Source organism: Triticum aestivum, chromosome 1A (assembly GCF_018294505.1).
Source record: "Triticum aestivum cultivar Chinese Spring chromosome 1A, IWGSC CS RefSeq v2.1, whole genome shotgun sequence".
In the NCBI taxonomy this organism is placed as follows: domain Eukaryota; kingdom Viridiplantae; phylum Streptophyta; class Magnoliopsida; order Poales; family Poaceae; genus Triticum; species Triticum aestivum.
The window spans coordinates 313,497,007-313,512,266 of NC_057794.1; positions in this window are offsets into that span (position 1 = coordinate 313,497,007).

The window sequence follows — 15,260 nt, forward strand, 5'->3', positions numbered from 1 at the left end:
TTGATGTGTACTTTACTAGTGTTTATAGCAACCCCTAAGTATTTGATACTAGTTCAGTTGCTAAGATTAGTAACTCGAAACGGGAGTTGCAGAATGAACAGAGACTAGTTAAGGGTGAAGTAACGATGTGTGTTGGAAGTGGTTCCAAGATTGATATGATCATCATCGCACACTCCCTATACTTTCGGGATTAGTGTTGAACCTAAATAAGTGTTATTTGGTGTTTGCGTTGAGCATGAATATGATTTGATCATGTTTATTGTAATACGGTTATATTTAAGTAAAAGAATAAATTGTTGTTCTGTTTACATGAATAAAACCTTATATGGTTACACACCCAATGAAAATAGTTCATTGGATCTCGATCGTAGTGATACACATATTCATAATATTGAAACCAAAAGATGCGAAGTTAATAATGATAGTGCAACTTATTTGTGGCACTGCCGTTTAGGTCATATTGGTGTAAAGTGCATGAAGAAACTCCATGCTGATGGGATTTTTGAATCACTTGATTATGAATCACTTGGTGCTTGCGAACCATGCCTTATAAGCAAGATGACTAAAGACTCCGTTCTCCGGAACAATGGAGCGAGCAACTGACTTATTGGAAATAATACATACTGATATATGCGATCCGATGAGTGTTGAAGCTCGCGGCAAGTATCATTATTTCCTGACCTTCACAGATGATTTGAGCAGATATGGGTATATCTACTTGATGAAACACAAGTCTGAAACATTTGAAAAGTTCAAAGAATTTCAGAGTGAAGTGGAGAATCATCGTAACAAGAAAATAAAAAAAAATCTACGATATGATCGCAGAGGTAAAATATTTGAGTTACGAGTTTGGCCTTCAGTTAAAACAATGTGAAATAGTTTCACTACTCACGCCACCTGGAACACCACAATGTAATGGTGTGTCCGAACGTCATAACCGTACTTTATTAGATATGGTGCGACCTATGATGTTTCTTACCGATTTACCACTATCGTTTTGGGGTTATGCATTAAAGACAGCTGCATTCACGTTTAAAAGGGCACCATCTAAGTCCGTTGAGACGACACAATCTGAACTATGGTTTGGCAAGAAACCAAAGTTGTCGTTTCTTAAAGTTTGGGATTGTGATGCTTATATGAAAAGGTTTCATCCTGATAAGCTCAAAACCAAATCGGAGAAATATGTCTTCATAGGATACCCAAAGGAAACTGTTGGGTACACCTTCTATCACAGATCCAAAGGCAAGACATTCGTTGCTAAGAATGGATCCTTTCCAGAGAAGGAGTTTCTCTCGAAAGAAGTGAGTGGGAGGAAAGTAGAAAACTTGATAAGGTAATTGTACCTTCTCCCTTATTGGAAAGTAGTTCATCACAAAATCTGTTCTTGTGACTACTACACCAGTTAGTGAGGAAGCTAATGATGATGATCATGAAACTTCAGAACAAGATACTACTGAACCTCGTAGATCAACCAGAGTGAGATCCACGCCAGGGTGGTACGGTAATCATGTTCTGGAAGTCATGCTACTAGATCATGATGAACATACGAACTATGAGGAAGCGATGATGAGCCTAGATTCCGCGAAATGGTTTGAGGCCATGAAATCTGAGATATGATCCATGTATGGGAACAAAGTTTGGACTTTGGTTGACTTGCCCGATGATCGGCAAGCAATAGAAAATAAATGGATCTTCAAGAGGAAGACGGATGCTGATAGTAGTGTTACTATCTACAAAGCTAGACTTGTCGAAAAATGTTTTTGACAAAGTTCAAGGTGTTGACTACAATGAAATTTTCTCACTCGTAGCGATGCTTAAGTCTGTCCAAATCATGTTAGCAATTGCCGCAATTTTATGAAATCTGGCAAATGGATAAACAAAACTACATTCCTTAATGGATTTAAAGAAGAGTTGTATATGATACAACTAGAAGGTTTTGTCAATCCTAAAGGTGCTAACAAAATATGCAAGCTCCAGCGATCCATCTATGGACTGGTGCAAGCATCTCGGAGTTGGAATATACGCTTTGATAAGTTGATCAAAGCATATAGTTTTATACAGACTTGCGGTGAAGCCTGTATTTACAAGAAAGTGAGTGGGAGCACTACAGCATTTCTGATAAGTATATGTGAATGACATATTGTTGATCGAAAATAATGTAGAATTATTCTGTAAAGCATAAAGGAGTGTTTGAAAGGAATTTTTCAAAGAAATACTTCGGTGAAGCTGCTTACATATTGAGCATCAAGATTTATAGAGATAGATCAAGACGCTTGATAAGTTTTTTCAATGAGTACATACCTTGACAAGATTTTGAAGTAGTTCAAAATGGAACAGTCAAATAAAGAATTCTTTCCTGTGTTACAAGGTGTGAAGTTGAGTAAGACTCAAAGCCCGACCACGGCAGAAAATAGAATGAGAATGAAAGTCATTCCCTATGCCTTGGCCATAGGTTCTATAAAGTATGCCATGCTGTGTACCAGATCTATTGTATACCCTACACTGATTTTGGCAAGGGAGTACAATAGTGATCTAGGAGTAGATCACTGGACATCGGTCAAAATTATCCTTAGTGGAATAAGGATATGTTTCTCGATTATGGACATGACAAAAATGATTCGTCGTAAAGGGTTACGTCGATGCAAGTTTTGACACTGATCCAAATGACTCTAAGTCTCAATCTGGATACATATTGAAAGTGGGAGCAATTAGCTAGAGTAGCTCTGTGCAGAGCATTGTTGACATGGAAATTTGCAAAATACATACGAATCTGAATGTGGCAGACCCGTTGACTAAACTTCTCTCACAAGCAAAACATGATCACACTTTAGTACTCTTTGGGTGTTAATCACATAGCGATGTGAACTAGATTACTGACTCTAGTAAACCCTTTGGGTGTTGATCACATATCGATGTGAACTATGGGTGTTAATCACATGGTGATGTGAACTATTGCTGTTAAATCACATGGTGATGTGAACTAGATTATTGACTCTAGTGCAAGTGGGAGACTGAAGGAAATATGCCCTAGAGGCAATAATAAAGTTATTATTTATTTCCTTATATCATGATAAATGTTTATTATTCATGCTAGAATTGTATTAACCGGAAACATAATACATGTGTGAATACATAGACAAACAGAGTGTCACTAGTATGCCTCTACTTGACTAGCTCGTTAATCAAAGATAGTTATGTTTCCTAACCATGGACAAAGAGTTGTTATTTGATTAACGGGATCACATCATTAGGTGAATGATCTGATTGACATGACCCATTCCATTAGCTTAGCACCCGATCGTTTAGTATGTTGCTATTGCTTTCTTCATGACTTATACATGTTCCTATGACTATGAGATTATGCAACTCCCGTTTGCCGGAGGAACACTTTGTGTGCTACCAAATGTCACAACGTAAATGGGTGATTATAAAGGTGCTCTACAGGTGTCTCCAAAGGTACATGTTGGGTTGGCGTATTTCGAGATTAGGATTTGTCACTCTGATTGCCGGAGAGGTATCTCTGGGCCCTCTCGGTAATGCACATCACTCAAGCCTTGCAAGCATTGCAACTAATAAGTTAGTTGCGGGATGATGTATTACAGAACGAGTAAAGAGACTTGCCGGTAACGAGATTGAACTAGGTATTGGAATACCGACGATCGAATCTCGGGCAAGTAACATACCGATGACAAAGGGAACAACGTATGTTGTTATGCGGTCTGACCGATAAAGATCTTCGTAGAATATGTAGGAGCCAATATGGGCATCTAGGTCCCGCTATTGGTTATTGACCGGAGACATGTCTCGGTCATGTCTACATTGTTCTCGAACCCGTAGGGTCCGCACGCTTAAGGTTACGATGACAGTTATATTATGAGTTTATGCATTTTGATGTACCAAAGTTTGTTCGGAGTCCCGGATGTGATCACAGACATGACGAGGAGTCTCCAAATGGTAGAGACATACAAATTGATATATTGGAAGCCTATGTTTGGATATCGGAAGTGTTCCGGGTGAAATCGGGATTTTACCGGAGTACCAGGAGGTTACGGAACCCCCCGGGAGCTAAATGGGCCATGATGGGCCTTAGTGGAAAAGAGAAGAGGCAGCCCTACATGGGCCACGCGCCCCTCCCCTCCCTTGGTCCTAATAGGACAAGGAGAGGGGGCCGGCCCCTCTCTCTCTTTCCCCCCCTCCGCGAATCCTATTCCAACTAGGATTGTGGGGGGGGGGGGGAATCCTACTCCCAGAGGGAGTAGGACTCTCCTGGCGCGCCCTCCTTGGCCGGCCAGCCTTCCCCCCTTTAGTCCTTTATATACAGAGGCAGGGGCACCCCAGAGACACACAAGTTGATCCACGTGATCTATTCCTTAGCCGTGTGCGGCGCCCCAGCCACCATAGTCCTTGATAATATTGTAGCGGTGCTTAGGCGAAGCCCTGCAGCAGTAGTACGTCAAGATCGTCACCACGTCGTCGTGCTGACGGAACTCTTCCCCGACACTTTGCTGGATCGGAGTCCGGGGATCGTCATCGAGCTGAATGTGTGGTAGAACTCGGAGGTGTCATAGTTTCGGTGCTTGATCGGTCGGATCGTGAAGACGTACGACTACATCAACCAAACACTTCCGTTGTCGATCTACTAGGTATGTAGATCATACTCCCCCTCTCGTTGCTATGCATCACCATGATCTTGCGTGTGCGTAGGAATTTTTTCTGAAATTACTGCGAAACCCAACAATAATAACATAATTGGATCACATAACTATCCCTCAACATGCAACAAAGTGAAGGAAATATGCCCTCGAGGCAATAATAAAGTTATTATTTATTTCCTTATTTCATGATAAATGTTTATTATTTATGCTAGAATTGTATTAACCGGAAACATAATACATGTGTGAATACATAGACAAATAGAGTGTCACTAGTATGCCTCTACTTGACTAGCTCGTTAATCAAAGATGGTTATGTTTCCTAACCATAGACAAAGAGTTGTTATTTGATTAACGGGATCACATCATTAGGAGAATGATGTGATTGACTTGACCCATTCCGTTAGCTTAGCACTCGATCGTTTAGTATGTTGCTATTGCTTTCTTCATGACTTATACATGTTCCTATGACTATGAGATTATGCAACTCCCGTTTACCGGAGGAACACTTTGTGTGCTACCAAACGTCACAACGTAACTGGGTGATTATAAAGGAGCTCTATAGGTGTCTCCAAAGGTACATGTTGGGTTGACGTATTTCGAGATTAGGATTTGTCACTCCGATTGTCGGAGAGGTATCTCTGGGCCCTCTCAATAATGCACATCACCTAAGCCTTGCAAGCAATGCAACTAAATGAGTTAGGTCGAGATGATGTATTACGGAACGAGTAAAGAGACTTGCGGGTAACGAGATTGAACTAGGTATTGATATACCGATGACAAAGAGAACAACGTATGTTGTTATGCGGTCTGACCGATAAAGATCTTCGTAGAATATGTGGGAGCCAATATGAGCATCCAGGTTCCGCTATTGGTTATTGACCGGAGACATGTCTCGGTCATGTCTACATTGTTCTGGAACCCGTAGGGTCCGCGCGCTTAAGGTTTCGATGACAGTTATATTATGAGTTTATGAGTTTTGATGTACCGAAGTTGGTTCGGAGTCCCGGATATGATCGCGGACATAACAAGGAGTCTCGAAATGGTCGAGACATAAAGATTGATATATTGGATGGCTATATTCGGACATCTCAAGTGTTCCGGGGAAGTTTCAGATAAAACCGGAGTACCGGGGGGTTACCGGAACCCCCCGGGGAGTTAATGGGCCTCATGGGCCTAAAGTGGAGAAGAGGAGGGGCTGCCTGGGCAGGCCGCGTGCCCCATCTCCCCCTAGTCCGAATTGGACAAGGAGGGAGGGGCAGCGCCCCCCTTTCCTTCCTCTCCTCTCTCCCTTCCTTCCCCCTCTCCTACTTGGACAAGGAAAGGGAGGGGAGTCCTACTCCTACCGGGAGTAGGACTCCTCCTGCGCGCCTCCTACTAGGGCCGGCCGCACCCCCCCTTGGCTCCTTTATATACGGAGGCAGGGGGCACCCCTAGACACACAAGTTGATCCACGTGATTGTTTTTTTAGCCGTGTGCGGTGCCCCCTTCCATCATAATCCTCGATAATACTGTAGTGGTGCTTAGGCGAAGCCCTGCGACAGTTGAACATCAAGATCGTCACCACGCCGTCGTGCTGACGGAACTCTTCCCCGACACTTTGCTGGATCGGAATCCAGGGATTGTCATCGAGCTGAACGTGTGCTGAAACTCGGAGGTGCCGTAGTTTCGGTGCTTGGATCGGTCGGATCGTGAAGATGTACGACTACATCAACCGCGTTGATATAACGCTTCCGCTGTCAGTCTACAAGGGTACATAGATCACACTCTCCCCTTGTTGCTATGCATCACCATGATCTTGCGTGTGCGTAGGAAATTTTTTGAAATTACTACGTTCCCCAACAGTGGCATCTGAGCCTAGGTTTTATGTGTTGATGTTATATGCACGAGTAGAACACAAGTAAGTTGTGGGCGATATAAGTCATACTGCTTACCAGCATGTCATACTTTGGTTCGGCGGTATTGTTGGATGAAGCGGCCCGGACCGACATTACACGTACGCTTACACGAGACCGGTTCTCCCGACGTGCTTTGCACAAAGGTGGCTAGTGGGTGTCAGTTTCTCCAACTTTAGTTGAACCGAGTATGACTACACCCGGTCCTTGCGAAGGTTAAAACAGCACCAACTTGACAAACTATCGTTGTGGTTTTGATGCGTAGGTAAGATTAGTTCTTGCTTAAGCCCGTAGCAGCCACATAAAACTTGCAACAACAAAGTAGAGGACGTCTAACTTGTTTTTGCAGGGCATGTTGTGATGTGATATGGTCAAGACATGATGCTAAATTTTATTGTATGAGATGATCATGTTTTGTAACCAAGTTATCGGCAACTGGCAGGAGCCATATGGTTGTCGCTTTATTGTATGCAATGCAATTGCGCTGTAATGCTTTACTTTATCACTAAGTGGTAGCGATAGTCGTGGAAGCATAAGATTGGCGAGACGACAACGATGCTACGATGGTGATCAAGGTGTCGCGCCGGTGACGATGGTGATCATGACGGTACTTCGGAGATGGAGATCACAAGTACAAGAAGATGATGGCCATATCATATCACTTATATTGATTGCATGTGATGTTTATCTTTTATGCATCTTATCTTGCTTTGATTGACGGTAGCATTATAAGATGATCTCTCACTAAATTTCAAGATAACAGTGTTCTCCCTGAGTATGCACCGTTGCCAAAGTTCGTCGTGCCCAGACACCACGTGATGATCGGGTGTGATAAGCTCTACGTCCATCTACAACGGGTGCAAGCCAGTTTTGCACACGCAGAATACTCAGGTTAAACTTGACGAGCCTAGCATATGCAGATATAGCCTCGGAACACTGAGACCGAAAGGTCGAGCGTGAATCATATAGTAGATATGATCAACATAGCAATGTTCACCATTGAAAACTACTCCATTTCACGTGATGATCGGTTATGGTTTAGTTGATTTGGATCACGAAATCACGTAGAAGATTAGAGGGATGTCTTTCTAAGTGGGAGTTCTTAAGTAATATGATTAATTGAACTTAAATTTATCATGAACTTAGTACCTGATAGTATCTTGCTTGTTTATGTTTGATTGTAGATAGATGGCCCGTGCTGTTGTTCCATTAAATTTTAATGCATTCCTTGAGAAAGCAAAGTTGAAAGATGATGGTAGCAATTACACGGAGTGGGTCCATAACTTGAGGATTATCCTCATTGTTGCACAGAAGAATTACGTCCTGAAAGCACCGCTGGGTGCCAGGCCTGCTGCTGGAGCAACACCAGATGTTATGAACGTCTGGCAGAGCAAAGCTGATGACTACTCGATAGTTCAATGTGCCATGCTTTACGGCTTAGAATCGGGACTTCAACGATGTGAACGTCATGGAGCATATGAGATGTTCCAGGAGTTGAATTTAATATTTTAAGCAAATGCCCGAATTGAGAGATATGAAGTCTCCAATAAGTTCTATAGCTGCAAGATGGAGGAGAACAGTTCTGTCAGTGAGCATATACTCAAAATGTCTGGGTATAATAATCACTTGATTCAATTGGGAGTTAATCTTCCAGATGATTGCGTCATTGACAGAATTCTCCAATCACTGCCACCTAGCTACAAGAGCTTCGTGATGAACTATAATATGCAAGGGATGAATAAGACTATTCCCGAGCTCTTCGCAATGCTAAAAGCTGCGGAGGTAGAAATCAAAAAGGAGCATCAAGTGTTGATGGTCAACAAGACCACTGGTTTCAAGAAAAAGGGCAAAGGGAAGAAGAAGGGGAACTTCAAAAAGAACAGCAAGCAAGTTGCTGCTCAAGAGAAGAAACCCAAATCTGGACCTAAGCCTGAAACTGAGTGCTTCTACTGCAAGCAGACTGGTCACTGGAAGCGGAACTGCCCGAAGTATTTGGCGGATAAGAAGGATGGCAAGGTGAACAAAGGTATATGTGATATACATGTTATTGATGTGTACCTTACTAGAGCTCGCAGTAGCACCTGGGTATTTGATACTGGTTCTGTTGCTAATATTTGCAACTCGAAACAGGGACTACGGATTAAGCGAACACTGGCGAAGGACGAGGTGACGATGCGCGTGGGAAATGGTTCCAAAGTCGATGTGATCGCGGTCGGCACGCTACCTCTACATCTACCATCGGGATTAGTATTAGACCTAAATAATTGTTATTTGGTGCCAGCGTTGAGCATGAACATTATATCTGGATCTTGTTTGATGCGAGACGGTTATTCATTTAAATCAGAGAATAATGGTTGTTCTATTTATATGAGTAATATCTTTTATGGTCATGCACCCTTGAAGAGTGGTCTATTTTTGATGAATCTCGATAGTAGTGATACACATATTCATAATGTTGAAGCCAAAAGATGCAGAGTTGATAATGATAGTGCAACTTATTTGTGGCACTGCCGTTTAGGTCATATCGGTGTAAAACGCATGAAGAAACTCCATACTGATGGACTTTTGGAACCACTTGATTATGAATCACTTGGTACTTGCGAACCGTGCCTCATGGGCAAGATGACTAAAACACCGTTCTCCGGTACTATGGAGAGAGCAACAGATTTGTTGGAAATCATACATACAGATGTATGTGGTCCAATGAATGTTGAAGCTCGTGGCGGATATCGTTATTTTCTCACCTTCACAGATGATTTAAGCAGATATGGGTATATCTACTTAATGAAACATAAGTCTGAAACATTTGAAAAGTTCAAAGAATTTCAGAGTGAAGTTGAAAATCATCGTAACAAGAAAATAAAGTTTCTACGATCTGATCGTGGAGGAGAATATTTGAGTTACGAGTTTGGTCTACATTTGAAACAATGCGGAATAGTTTCGCAACTCACGCCACCTGGAACACCACAGCGTAATGGTGTGTCCGAACGTCGTAATCGTACTTTACTTGATATGGTGCGATCTATGATGTCTCTTACAGATTTACCGCTATCGTTTTGGGGTTATGCTCTAGAGACAGCCGCATTCACGTTAAATAGGGCACCATCAAAATCCGTTGAGACGACGCCTTATGAACTGTGGTTTGGCAAGAAACCAAAGTTGTCGTTTCTAAAAGTTTGGGGCTGCGATGCTTATGTGAAGAAACTTCAACCTGATAAGCTCGAACCCAAATCAGAGAAATGTGTCTTCATAGGATACCCAAAAGAGACTGTTGGGTACACCTTCTATCACAGATCCAAAGGCAAGACATTTGTCGCTAAGAATGGATCCTTTCTGCAGAAGGAGTTTCTCTCGAAAGAAGTGAGTGGGAGGAAAGTAGAACTTGATGAGGTAACTGTACCTGCTCCCTTATTGGAAAGTAGTACATCGCAGAAACAGGTTTCTGTGACACCTACACCAATTAGTGAGGAAGCTAATGATAATGATCATGAAACTTCAGAACAAGTTACTACTGAACCTCGTAGATCAACCAGAGTAAGATCCGCACCAGAGTGGTACGGTAATCCTGTTCTGGAAGTCATGCTACTAGATCATGATGAACCTACGAACTATGAAGAAGCGATGGTGAGCCCAGATTCCACAAAATGGCTCGAAGCCATGAAATCTGAGATGGGATCCATGTATGAAAACAAAGTATGGACTTTGGTTGACTTGCCCAATGATCGGCAAGCAATTGAGAATAAATGGATCTTCAAGAAGAAGACTGACGCTGACGGTAATGTTACTGTCTACAAAGCTCGACTTGTCGCAAAAGGTTTTCGACAAGTTCAAGGGATTGACTACGATGAGACCTTCTCACCCGTAGCGATGCTTAAGTCTGTCCGAATCATGTTAGCAATTGCCGCATTTTATGATTATGAAATTTGGCAGATGGATGTCAAAACTGCATTCCTGAATGGATTTCTGGAAGAAGAGTTGTATATGATGCAGTCGGAAGGTTTTGTCGATCCAAAGGGAGCTAACAAAGTGTGCAAGCTCCAGCGATCCATTTATGGACTGGTGCAAGCCTCTCGGAGTTGGAATAAACGCTTTGATAGTGTGATCAAAGCATTTGGTTTTGTACAGACTTTTGGAGAAGCCTGTATTTACAAGAAAGTGAGTGGGAGCTCTGTAGCATTTCTGATATTATATGTAGATGACATATTACTAATCGGAAATGATATAGAATTTCTGGATAGCATAAAGGGATACTTGAATAAGAGTTTTTCAATGAAAGACCTCGGTGAAGCTGCTTACATATTGGGCATTAAGATCTATAGAGATAGATCAAGACGCTTAATTGGACTTCCATAAAGCACATACCTTGACAAAGTTTTGAAAAAGTTCAAAATGGATCAAGCAAAGAAAGGATTCTTGCCTGTGTTACAAGGTGTGAAATTGAGTAAGACTCAATGCCCGACCAATGCAGAAGATAGAGAGAAAATGAAAGATGTTCCCTATACTTCATCCATAGGCTCTATCATGTATGCAATGCTGTGTACCAGACCTGATGTGTGTCTTGCTATAAGTCTAGCAGGGAGGTACCAAAGTAATCCAGGAGTGGATCACTTGACAGTGGTCAAGAACATCCTAAAATACCTGAAAAGGACTAAGGATATGTTTCTCATATATGGAGGTGAAAAAGAGCTCATCGTAAATGGTTACGTTGATGCAAGCTTTGACACTGATCTGGACGATTCTAAATCGCAAACCGGATACGTATTTACATTAAACGGTGGAGCTGTCAGTTGGTGCAGTTCTAAACAAAGCGTTGTGGCGGGATCTACATGTGAAGCGGAGTACATAGCTGCTTCGGAAGCAGCAAACGAAGGAGTCTGGATGAAGGAGTTCATATCCGATCTAGGTGTCATACCTAGTGCATCGGGTCCAAAGAAAATCTTTTGTGACAATACTGGTGCAATTGCCTTCGCAAAGGAATCCAGATTTCACAAGAGAACCAAGCACATCAAGAGACGCTTCAATTCCATCCGGGATCTAGTCCAGGTGGGAGACATAGAGATTTGCAAGATACATACGGATCTGAATGTTGCAGACCCATTGACTAAGCCTCTTCCACGAGCAAAACATGATCAGCACCAAAGCTCCATGGGTGTTAGAATCATTACTGTGTAATCTAGATTATTGACTCTAGTGCAAGTGGGAGACTGAAGGAAATATGCCCTAGAGGCAATAATAAAGTTATTATTTATTTCCTTATTTCATGATAAATGTTTATTATTCATGCTAGAATTGTATTAACCGGAAACATAATACATGTGTGAATACATAGACAAACAGAGTGTCACTAGTATGCCTCTACTTGACTAGCTCGTTAATCAAAGATGGTTATGTTTCCTAACCATAGACAAAGAGTTGTTATTTGATTAACGGGATCACATCATTAGGAGAATGATGTGATTGACTTGACCCATTCCGTTAGCTTAGCACTCGATCGTTTAGTATGTTGCTATTGCTTTCTTCATGACTTATACATGTTCCTATGACTATGAGATTATGCAACTCCCGTTTACCGGAGGAACACTTTGTGTGCTACCAAACGTCACAACGTAACTGGGTGATTATAAAGGAGCTCTACAGGTGTCTCCAAAGGTACATGTTGGGTTGGCGTATTTCGAGATTAGGATTTGTCACTCCGATTGTCGGAGAGGTATCTCTGGGCCCTCTCGGTAATGCACATCACCTAAGCCTTGCAAGCAATGCAACTAAATGAGTTAGTTGCGAGATGATGTATTACAGAATGAGTAAAGAGACTTGCCGGTAACGAGATTGAACTAGGTATTGATATACCGACGATCGAATCTCGGGCAAGTAACATACCGATGACAAAGGGAACAACGTATGTTGTTATGCGGTCTGACCGATAAAGATCTTCGTAGAATATGTGGGAGCCAATATGAGCATCCAGGTTCCGCTATTGGTTATTGACCGGAGACATGTCTCGGTCATGTCTACATTGTTCTCGAACCCGTAGGGTCCGCACGCTTAAGGTTTCGATGACAGTTATATTATGAGTTTATGAGTTTTGATGTACCGAAGTTGGTTCGGAGTCCCGGATATGATCGCGGACATAACGAGGAGTCTCGAAATGGTCGAGACATAAAGATTGATATATTGGATGGCTATATTCGGACACCGGAAGTGTTCCAGGGAAGTTTCGGATAAAACCGGAGTACCGGGGGGTTACCGGAACCCCCCGGGGGGTTAATGGGCCTCATGGGCCTAAAGTGGAGAAGAGGAGGGGCTGCGAGGGCAGGCCGCGCGCCCCCTCTCCCCCTAGTCCGAATTGGACAAGGAGGGAGGGGCGGCACCCCCCCTTTCCTTCCTCTCCTCTCTCCCTTCCGTCCCCCTCTCCTACTTGGACAAGGAAAGGAAGGGGAGTCCTACTCCCGGTAGGAGTAGGACTCCTCCTGCGCGCCTCCTACTAGGGCCGGCCGCACCCCCCCCCTTGGCTCCTTTATATACGGAGGCAGGGGGCACCCCTAGACACACAAGTTGATCCACGTGATCGTTTTCTTAGCCGTGTGCGGTGCCCCCTTCTACCATAATCCTCGATACTACTGTAGTGGTGCTTAGGCGAAGCCCTGCGACAGTTGAACATCAAGATCATCACCACGCCGTCGTGCTGACGGAACTCTTCCCTGACACTTTGCTGGATCGGAGTCCGGGGATCGTCATCGAGCTGAACGTGTGCTAAAACTCGGAGGTGCCGTAGTTTCGGTGCTTGGATCGGTCGGATCATGAGGACGTACGACTACATCAACCGCGTTGATATAACGCTTCCGATGTCGGTCTACAAGGGTACGTAGATCACACTCTCCCCTCGTTGCTATGCATCACCATGATCTTGCGTGTGCGTAGGAATTTTTTTGAAATTACTACGTTCCCCAACACAAAGAGTCACTCCAAAGTCACTAATAGCGGAGAACAAACGAAGAGATTATGGTAGGGTACGAAACCACCTCAAAGTTATTCTTTCCAATCAATCTGTTGGGCTATTCCTATAAGTGTCACAAACAGCCCTAGAGTTTGTACTAGAATAACACCTTAAGACACAAATCAACCAAAACCCTAATGTCACCTAGATACTCCAATGTCACCTCAAGTATCCGTGGGTATGATTATACGATATGCATCACACAATCTCAGATTCATCTATTCAACCAACACATAGAACCTCAAAGAGTGCCCCAAAGTTTCTACCGGAGAATCACGACGAAAATGTGTGCCAACCCCTATGCATAAGTTCATGGGCGGAACCCGCAAGTTGGTCACCAAAACATACATCAAGTGAATCACGTGATATCCCATTGTCACCACAGATACGCACGGCAGGACATACATCAAGTGTTCTCAAATCATTAAATACTCAATCCGATAAGATAACTTCAAAGGGAAAACTCAATCCATTACAAGAGAGTAGAGGGGGAGAAGAAACATAAGATCCAACTATAATAGCAAAGCTCGCGATACATCAAGATTGTATCACCTCAAGAACACGAGAGAGAGAGAGAGAGAGAGAGAGCGAGATCAAACACATATCTACTGGTACATACCCTCAGCCCCGAGGGAGAACTACTCCCTCCTCGTCATGGAGAGCACCGGGATGATGAAGATGGCCACCGGAGAGGGATTGCCCCCTCCGGCAGGGTGCCGGAACGGGTCTAGATTGGTTTTCGGTGGCTACGGAGGCTTCTGGCGGCGGAACTCCCGATCTATTGTGCTCCTCGATCGTTTTAGGGTATATGGGTATATATAGGAGGACGAAGTACGTCAGGGGAGCCATGAGGGGCCCACGAGGGTGGAGGGCGCGCCCCCTGCCTCGTGGCTTCCTCGTTGATCCCCTGACGTGCACTCCAAGTCTCTTGTGTTGCTTTCTTTCCAAAAATAACTTTTCCGAAGGTTTTATTTCGTTTGGACTCCGTTTGATATTCCTTTTCTTCGAAACCCTAAAACAAGGAAAAAACAGAAACTGGCACTGGGCTCTAGGTTAATAGGTTAGTCCCAAAAATCATATAAAATAGCATATAAATGCATATAAAACATCCAAGGTTGATAATATAATAGCATGGAACGATCAAAAATTATAGATACGTTGGAGACGTATCAGCATCCCCAAGCTTAATTCCTGCTCGTCCTCAAGTAGGTAAATGATAAAAACATAATTTTTGATGTGGAATGCTACCTAACATATTTCTCTAAGTAATTCTCTTCATTGTGGCAATAATATTCAGATCCATAAGATTCAAGACAAAAGTTTAATATTGACATAAAATTAATAATACTTCAAGCATACTTACCAAGTAATTATGTCTTCTCAAAATAACATGGCCAAAGAAAGTTATCCCTACAAAATCATATAGTCTGGCTATGCTCTATCTTCACCACACAAAATATTTAAATCATGCACAACCCCGATGACAAGCCAAGCAATTGTTTCATACTTTTGATGTTCTCAAACTTTTTCAATCTTCACGCAATACATGAGCGTGAGCCATGGACATAGCAATATAGGTGGAATAGAATGGTGGTTGTGGAGAAGACAAAAAGGAGAAGATAGTCTCACATCAACTAGGCGTATCAACGGGCTATGGAGATGCCCATCAATAGATATCAATGTGAGTGAGTAGGGATTGCCATGCAATGGATGCACTAG